The sequence below is a fragment of the Cervus elaphus genome, chromosome 30 (genome assembly GCF_910594005.1).
Source record: "Cervus elaphus chromosome 30, mCerEla1.1, whole genome shotgun sequence".
Taxonomy (NCBI): Eukaryota; Metazoa; Chordata; class Mammalia; order Artiodactyla; family Cervidae; genus Cervus; species Cervus elaphus.
In genome coordinates this window covers 2,020,862-2,030,330 of record NC_057844.1, presented here as the reverse complement: position 1 = coordinate 2,030,330, position 9,469 = coordinate 2,020,862, and the positions used below count along the sequence as shown (strand labels likewise).

General features: G+C 36.2%; 1 pseudogene; it reads right to left on the bottom strand.

The window, feature by feature from the left end:
- Positions 1-3,477: 3,477 nt before the first annotated feature.
- On the bottom strand, positions 3,478-4,399 carry LOC122686504 (annotated as a pseudogene).
- Between the last annotated feature and the right edge of the window lie 5,070 nt (positions 4,400-9,469).

Here is a 9,469-nt window from a genome sequence, read left to right as displayed (position 1 = left end):
GAACTTCCAAAAAAAAAAAAAAAAAAAAATTCCAGATGTACAAGCTCAGTTTAGAAAAAGCAAAGGAACCAGAGATCAAATTGCCAACATTCAGTGGATCATAGCGAAAGCAACAAAATTCCAGAAAAACATTTACTTCTGTTTCAATGACTGTGCTAAAACCTTTGGCTGTGTGAATCATAAACTGTGGAAAACTCCTAAAGATACAGAAATAAGAGATCATCTTTCCTGTCTCCTGAGAAACATGTATGGAGGTCAAGAAGCAACAGTTAGAACCTTATATGGAACAGCTGACTGGTTCAAAATTGAGAAACGAGTATGACAACAAGGCTTTATATTGTTACCCTGTTTATTTAACTTATATGGAGAGCACATCATGAGAAATGTCAGGCTGGATGAGTTCCAAGCTGAAATCAAGGTTACTGGGAGAAATATCCACAACCTCAGATAGCAGATGATGTCTCTTTAATGGAAGAAAGCAAAGAGGAACTAGAGAGTCTTTTGATGAAAGTGAAAGAGGAGAATAAAAAAGCTGGCTTAAAACTCAGTATTAAAAAAAAAAAAACAAAAAACTAAGATCATGGCATCCAGTCCCATCACATCATGGCAAATAGAAGGGGAAAAGGTAAAAGAAGTGACAGATTTCCTCTTCTTAGGCTCTAAGGTCACTGTGGACGGTGACTGCAGCCATGAAATTAGAAGACAATTGCTTCTTGGAAGGATAGCTATGAAAAACCTAGACAGAGTATTAAAAAGAAAAGACATCACTTTGCTGACAAAGGTCCATATATAGTCAAAGCTATGGTCTTTTCAGTAGTCAGGTATGAATGTGAGAGTTGGACCAGAAAGAAGGCAGAGTGCCAGAGAACTGATGCTTTCAAATTATGGTGCTGGAGAAGACTCTTGAGAGTTCCTTGGACAGACGGGAGATCAAATCAGTCAGTCCTAAAGGAAATTAACCCTGAATATTCATTGGAAGGACTGATGCTGTAACCGAAGTCCCAATATTTTGGTCACCTGATGGGAAGAGCTGATTCGTTGGAAAAGACCCTGATGCTGGGATATTTTGAGGGCGGGAGGAGAAGGGGGCAACAGAGGATGAGATGATTGGATGACTCAATGGACATGAGTTTGAGCAACTCCAGGAAACAGTGAAGGACAGGGAGTCCTGGTGTGCTGCAGTCCGTGGGGTTGCAAAGATATGACTTGGTCAGATATGACTTGGAGATTGAACAATAACAACAACAAAAGCGAAACATTCTGCTAAGAAGTCAATAAAAGAGGATTTTAGCATTCCTCAACCAGTAATATTTCACCAATTGACAAATATTTAAAAGCTTTGCCTGTAAAATAGCAGTATGTGTTAGTCACTCAGTCATGTCCAACTCTTTGGGACCCCATGGACTGTAGCCCACCAGTCTCCTCTGTTCATGGAATTCTCTAGGCAAGAATGCTAGAGTGTGTTCACCATTCTTTCTCCAGGGGATCTTCCTGACCCAGTGATCAAAACTGAATCTCTGCATTGCAGGCAGATTCTGGAATATTATCTGTCTGTCTGTGCTTAGTTGCTCAGTTGTGTCTGATTTTTTATGACCTCCTGGACTGTAGCCTGCCAGACTCCTCTGTCCATGGAATTTTCCATGCAAGAATACTGTAGTAGGTTGCGATTTCCTACCTCAGGGGATTTTGCTAACCTAGGGATAGAACCTGCATCTCTCATGTCTCCTGCCTTGGCAAGCAGGTTCTTTACCACTGCACCATGTGGGAATGGAATATTACTCAGTCATATAATAGAACAAAATCTTTCCATTTGTGACAACTTGGATGAACCTAGAGGGTACTATGCTATGTTAAATAAATCAGACAGAAAAAAAATGCATATGATTTTACTTATATTTGAAATGTAACTAAACATAAAGAATCATAGATACAAGTTGCTAGAGGAGAGGGGATGGAAGGATTTCATTAATAAAATTAAAAATGATCAGAATTTGAGAGCCTTAGGCTTTACTTACATAGTCTGTGGGGTCACAAAGAGTTGGACATGGCTGAGCACACATGCATACATGCATATAGATGTGTGTGTGTATGTGTATATATATATATATATGTATGTGCTGTGCCTTGTGGTTAAGTCGTGTCTGACTCTTTGCAACCCCATGAACTGTAGCCCACCTGGCTCCTCTGTCCATGGGGATTCTCCAGGCAAGAATACTGGAGTGAGCTGCCATGCCCTCCTCCAGGGGATCTTCCCAACCCAGGGATCAATCCCAGGTCTCCCACATTGCAGCTGAACCACCAGGGAAGCCATGTATATATATACATATATATACATGGCACTAGTGATACAGAACCTGCCTGCCAGTGCAGGAGACAAAAGAGATGCAGGTTTGATCCCTGGGTCAAGAAGATCCCCTGGAGGAGGGCATGGCAACCCACTCCAGTATTCTTGCCTGGAGAATTTCTGAAAGATTTCTGAAAGCTAGATAATGCTTCAGGATCACTTTCTGATAATGAGGGGAAAAAAAGCTAAATTATCAGGGGAAAAAAAGTAATAATTTGTTTAAATAGCCATATTTTCTAAAATCATATTTATAAACCAAACAATTTTAAGATCCAGTAAATTCTACAAATTGTACAGGAGCATGTAAAATTGTCCAATCAATTGTATATTACATGTTTCTTCCTGCCTATATTTTATTCTGCTTCTTTAGATAGTATTTTTCAAATGTACTTTATCCTAAATACTGAGTTACTACAGAAAGTATTTTAGTAAAACAGCCATACATTTTAAATAGACATTTCAAAGATGTGCATCAACATTGATGACTAATCTCAGAAATTTTCTTTTAATTACTTTGAGTAGAATGTGCACCAAAAAGTTGGTTAGTATAACAAATAATATAAATGAATATTAGTTTTAAGTATATTGTCACTGATCACAAATAGAATATTAACCTTTGGATTGTATGCTACATTAAATGTAATTAAGTTAAACAATATTTTAAAATCAAAGAAAAAAGATTGAAAAATTAGTGCAATTTGTTTTATATATTAAGAGGAAAAGGAAGTGAGGTGAGGGGGAAAGTCTATTGAAATATATAAAGAAAACTAACTTCACAGAACACAGAGTTTTGTTAATGAGTCATGGAGAAATTTAAGATGAATATGATAGAAATTAAAGGGAAAAACTGAGGGTAACTATGGATAGGGAGGGCTTCCTTTGTGGCTCAGCTGGTAAAGAATCCATCTGCAATGTGGGAGACCTGGGTTCAATCCCTGAGTTGGGAAGATGCCCTGGAGAAGGAAGGGCTACCCACTGCAGTATTCTGGCATGGAGAATTCCATGGAGTCTCAGAGTCAGACAGAATTGAGCAACTTTCACTTTCACTTCACTGGATAGGGAAGCTACTATTGAGCACACTGTTATTATTGAGACACTTGTTACTTTTCTTTATGTATAGTGCAGTAGCCTATTCACTTCTTTGAGAAAGAAAGAATCCTGTGTATCATATTCACAAAGGCTTTTTTCACTTGTTAGTTCTGTAAAGTGTAGATAAAAGGGTTCAAAATACCTCAACAGAGGTATTGAGCACTGCAATTACCTTGGAAATTCTTTGTTTGATTGATGGTTTAGCATATATGAAGATGCAGCTGCCATAGTATAGAGTTATCACAACCATGTGAGAATAACATGTTGAAAAAGCTTCTTTCCTCTGATTAGTGGAAAGGATTTTTAGAATTGTTTTTGTGATATAGGTATATGATATTATCAATGTGACCACAAGTGTCAACAAAGCTGAGATGTAGCCCATCATCTCAAAGATCTCTGTGTCTGAGCAGAAGATCTGCAGGAGGAGAGTTGTGTCACAGTAGAAATGGTCAACAGTGTTGGAAGCACAGAAGTCAAGATTTAGGCCTAAGAGGAGTGGTGGAAAGATGACAAAGAATCTGGCAAGCCAGCTACAGAAGACAAATTGAATGCAGATTTTATTGTTCATGATGGTTGTGTAACACAGGGGCTTACAGATGGCAACATAGTGGTCATAGGACATAGCTGCCAGCAAGTAAAACTCAGATGCTCCAAGAAGGAAAGCAAAGAACACTTGAGCTGCACAACCATTATAAGAAATGGTTTTGCCCCCAGTTGCCATGGTAGCCAGCAATTTAGGGATGCATGTAGTAGTATTGGAGACTTCTAAGAAAGAAAAATTCTGGAGGAAAAAATACATTAGGGTCTTGAGGTGAGGATCCACCAGGGTAGGTGTGATGATGATCAAATTACAGTGATACTTAGTAAGTAAGTGAGAAGTAAGAAGATGAACAATACAATTTTCAATCGTGGGTCATCAGTCAAACCTGCTAGAATAAACACTTTCACTGGTGTATGATTTCCCATCATTGTCCTCTACTTTTCCAGGTCTTCATAGTAAAAAAGAAAGAAAGAAAATAATGACCCCAATGGAAAAGTAACAGTGATAATTAGTGTTTAAGGTAAAGTTAAGCAAAAAGATGTTTCAGCTAGAATAACACTATGCTTACTCATGTTTTAAAGATGGTTATGTCAGAAAGAAAAATAGTTTGCATTTCCAGAGTATATGGACAGAGAATTTAATCTTTAATTTGCAGTTTTGCTAAAAATAATCTATACAATAATTGTAATTGTTTATTTTTATGTGAAAAACATAGAGGAATTTTGGACTTTAAATCCACGGAAAAACGTTTCTCACTTGATAATCTACCAGAGTATTGATGACTTTCTTTTCTTGTTCAATTAAGGAAATCTGCATATTAGAACCAAAATTTAATTGCTATGAAGGGTATATCATCTCCTTCTCAAACTCTTCCAAAAGATTGAAAAATAAAGAACACTCTCAGAGTCATTCTATAAAGCCACCATCACCCTGATACCAAAACCAAAGAAAGACACTACCAAAAGAAATATCTTTGATGAACATATATGTAAAAATTCTCAACAAAATATTAGCAAAATGAATCCAACAACACACACACACACAAAATCATACACCACAATCAAGTTGAATTCATCCCAAGGTAACAAGGATGGCTCAACATAAACAAATCAATCAATGTGATACACCATGTTAACAAAAGAAATAATAAAAACTACATGATCATTTCAGTAAATGCAGAAGAACCACTTAATAAAATTCAATGCCTGTTTGTGATAGAACCTCTCACCAAAGTGAGTATAGAGGGTACATATCTCAACATAATAAATGCTATATATGACAAACCTACAGCCAACCTAATACTGAATAATGAAAAGTTGAAAGCCTTCCCAATAAAATTTGGAACAAAACAAGGATGCCCACTGTCACCACTTCTATTCAATGTAGTATTGGAAGCTGAGCCAGAGCACTCAGACAAGAAAAAGCAGTAACAATTACCAAAATTTGAAGGGAAGGAGTAAAATTGTCATTAGATGCAGATGACACGATACTGTATACAGAAAACCCTAAACTATTAGAACTGAACTATTAGAACTGAAGGACTTCCCTGGTAGCTCAGCAGGTAAAGAATCTGCCTGCAATGCAGGAGACCCCGGTTCTATTCCTGGGTTGGGAAGGTCCCCTGGAGAAGGGGTAAGCTACCTACTTCAGTACTCTTGGACTTTCTTGGTGGTCCAGATGGTAAAGAATCCACCTACAATGAGGGAGACCTGGGTTTGATTCCTGGGTTGGGAGGATCCCTTGTAGAAGGGAATGGTGACCCACTTCAGTATTCTTGCCTGGAGGAATCCCCATGAACAGAGGAACCTTGTGGGCTACAGTCCGTGGGATTGCAAAAGAGTCAGACATCACTGAAGACTAACCACTGCACAGCATCTCACATTAGAACTGAAACTATTAGAACTGAAAAACTATTAGAACTAAAAAAAAAAAAATGAATTCAGCAAGGTAGCAGGATACAAGATTAACATACAGGAATCAGTTGCATTTCTTTATGTCGACAATGAAATATCAGAAGGAGAGTGTAAAAATCAACCCTTTTTAAGAAAGAAAGAAAGTGAAGGTGCTCAGTTGTGTCTGGCATCAGATGGCCAAAGACCTTATAGGCTTTTGTACAGCAAAGGAGACTGCAAACAAAATGAGAAGACAACCTATTGACTGGAAGGAAATATTTGCAAATGATGTGACTGAAAAATACTTAATTACCAAAATATACAAGTAGCTCATACAACTAAACAACAACAGCAAAAAGTAACCCAATCGAAAAATAGGCAGAAGTCCTTAATAGACATTTCTGCAAGGAAGATATACAGCAGGCCAACAGTAATGAAAAGATGCTCAATATCACTAATCACTAGAGAAATGAAAATTAAAACTATAATGAGGAACCATCTCACACAGGTCTGAATGGCCATCATTGAAATGTCCACAACTAACAAATGTTGGAAAGGATGTGGAGAAAATGGAACCCTTCTACACTGTAAGTGGGGATGTAAATTGGTACAGCCCATATGAAAAACAGTATGAATGTTCCTCAGAAAACTAGAGCTTCCATATAATCTGGCAATTCACTCCAGGCCATATATATTAGCTGGGGAAAATGAAAATTCTAATTAGAGAAGATACACGCACCCTAATGTTCGGGGTAACATGGTTTGCAATTCCTTCTCTATACAAATTTAAAAGGAGGTTTCTCTTAAAATACTGTGTTGCCATAATGACACCTGATTTCACTTGAAGTTAACTATTCTCAAACCTTGAGTTAACCAATGCATTTTTCTTATGGAAATGTTTGTCTTAAGCTGTTAATGTACTATGCATTTACCCCAGACTGTCTTCAAGTTGGTTTGCCTAATGGCTCAGAACCTACTTGACAAACCAGTATGTTAAACTCAGATATTGTTCCCCTAATCTATGTAAACAAAACTGTTTGTATGGTAATCTGCCCTTCTATAAGATTCAAGTCAACCATTTTATGGCCTGGGATGAATCATCTGGTGCCAAGATTATCCCAAAATGCATCTTACGGATGAGGGGCCTGGTGCCACTCTGAGTTTTAAGACATCCCTTTCTTTTCATTAACTGCCAGTGACTATATAATATCCAGCTGAAGACTAGCAGGGGGGTACTCTTTCTGCCCCCTTCTGATGCCTATGTCAGAAGCTTTCTCTATCTCCTTTATACTTTAATAAAACTTTATTACACAAAAGCTCTGAGTGATCCAGACTCGTCTCTGGCTCTGGATTGAATTCTCTAGAAGCCAAGAATCCCGGCGTCTTTTCATTCAGCAACCGCCTTTCAGAAAATTGGAAATCAGTATTAAGTTTGAAAAACTGTATTTTCCAAAGTTTTTCTCTTAAAAGTACACCTTGTACAAGTAATTATAGGACAAATTATTGTGTATTTCTTTTACAAAATGAAAGATTAATGGTATCTCTAAGAAAAAAATCCTGTCTCAATATTTTCACCATCAAACACATAAAATGATTAAGGTTTGGTGATGGTCACTAGATTAAAGCTTTTCTGTATGGAGGATGTCAAAGTTATTATTTCCAACCTCTAAAACACACATTATTATTTAAAAAGCATCTTTATAGATAAAAATAACATAAAAGGACAAATAAAAGTTGTTTCCAAATAGTAGCTAAAGGAGTTTGTGGGAAGAGTCTATAATAAAAAATATGACCTGCTGCCAAAATCATGTTGATAATGTAGACAGATATGGGTAAAAAGGATATGATGTTATTTTTCATAGACATTCTTTTTATATTCACATAATTATGGAGCAAGCAAGTTTTCTTCACTTACAGACACAATTCAGTGGAAACAATTATAGGAATATGTATATCTAAAACACCTAAATCAGAATTTTACTGCATCAAATCATTTCTTGTTTGAAATTCAATAATCACACACACCAACTAATTCCAACACACAGTGTAAAAGAATTACAAGGATGACATTACAAAACCATTAGATGCTGGCCCAATGAATACAATGATGTCTAGTTATGTTAGATATTGTGAAGATTAGATAAATTTTAAAGGAATATCTCTTTAGTACTAAATTACCACTCTATTCCATATGTTTTCTTTTACCATTTTCCCTAAATCAAACTGTAAGAGGTTTAGAAAAAGAAGTTAATACTTATGGTAAAAATAGACCAAAAGTAGGTTAAAATGTATCTAAAAGAAAATATGGTTTTTAAATTTTATTTGTGTGCTCAGGCGCTCAACCACGTCCAACTCTGTGGCCCGATGAACCGTAGCCCTCCACACTCCTGTCCGTGGAGTGCTCCAGGCAAGAATACTGGAGCAGGTTGCCAGTTCCTACTCCAGGGGATCTTCCTGATCCAGGGATCAAGCCCGCGTCTCTTGCATCTCCTTTATTGATACATGGCTTCTTTACCTCTAGTGCCACCTTTTAGGCATATCAATTCTTTTCATCTGTTTGGACTCAAGTAGTCTGCCAAAATCACTTAAAAACTTAAGTATTTTTCAGAAAAGATATATACACAGATTTATTCAGAAAAAGTTATCTCTGCTTCAATATTTAATTTTTTTATCATCATACTGAACAGAGCATGCTGGTATTTTCTTCTTCTCTGAGTGGATCTCACTCCACCCCTCAGTGAATGATTATTTTTTATAATCTCTTTTTTGGCAAATTTGTAAATGTAAATGCTTTGTAATTAAAACTTGTTTTCACGGTTTTTGACTAGTGTATTGCATTTCCCCATTACAATTTGTTTATATATGTATTGAATATATTTTGAAGCATTATATACTATGCCATATAAAATTATTCAACATTTGATCCCATGGAATATTTATACTTTCTGTGCCCTGAAGGAAAATAATGAATAATTGTGAAGAAATCTTTTGAGGATATGAAATCTAAGAAACCCATTCCCAAAGGATCACAAATTTATATGTTATACAAGAGTTCTCTCCATGCACTAAATATTTGAAAAAATATAATTATGTATATATATATTTTTTATTTTCTTATGCTACTTTAAACTATGTCTCCAGAGAATTCAGTTTTGATTCCTCTAATATATTTGCCCTCCCGCATATTCATGTTTTGAAATCCTAAATACATAGATAATGTCTTGGAAACAGAAACAGAAAAAAAAAAAAAAAAATCATTCGCATTGGTAATAAAAAGTGACCATGTAAGACAGTGTAAGAATTTAGCCTGTCATAGAAAAAAGTTGTACCTCATACTGAATGCACCATTATTAATTCTCTAGATGTTCCATGTTCTTTATGCAATTCCATTTCTATTCTAAAAGCTTCCTTTCATTAGTGTTTGTGTTATTTTTTATTGGGTCTTAAATTGATAGTTCCTAGTAACTAAACATTCTCCACTTCTTCTGTGTTAATGGAATATTTATTTATGTCTCTTGCCAGACTTCCTTGCAACTTGTGACCCAGTGAATAAATTCTGTCCGAAGGATGTAAATCAAGATACTTTGTGCAAATTCCAGGAAT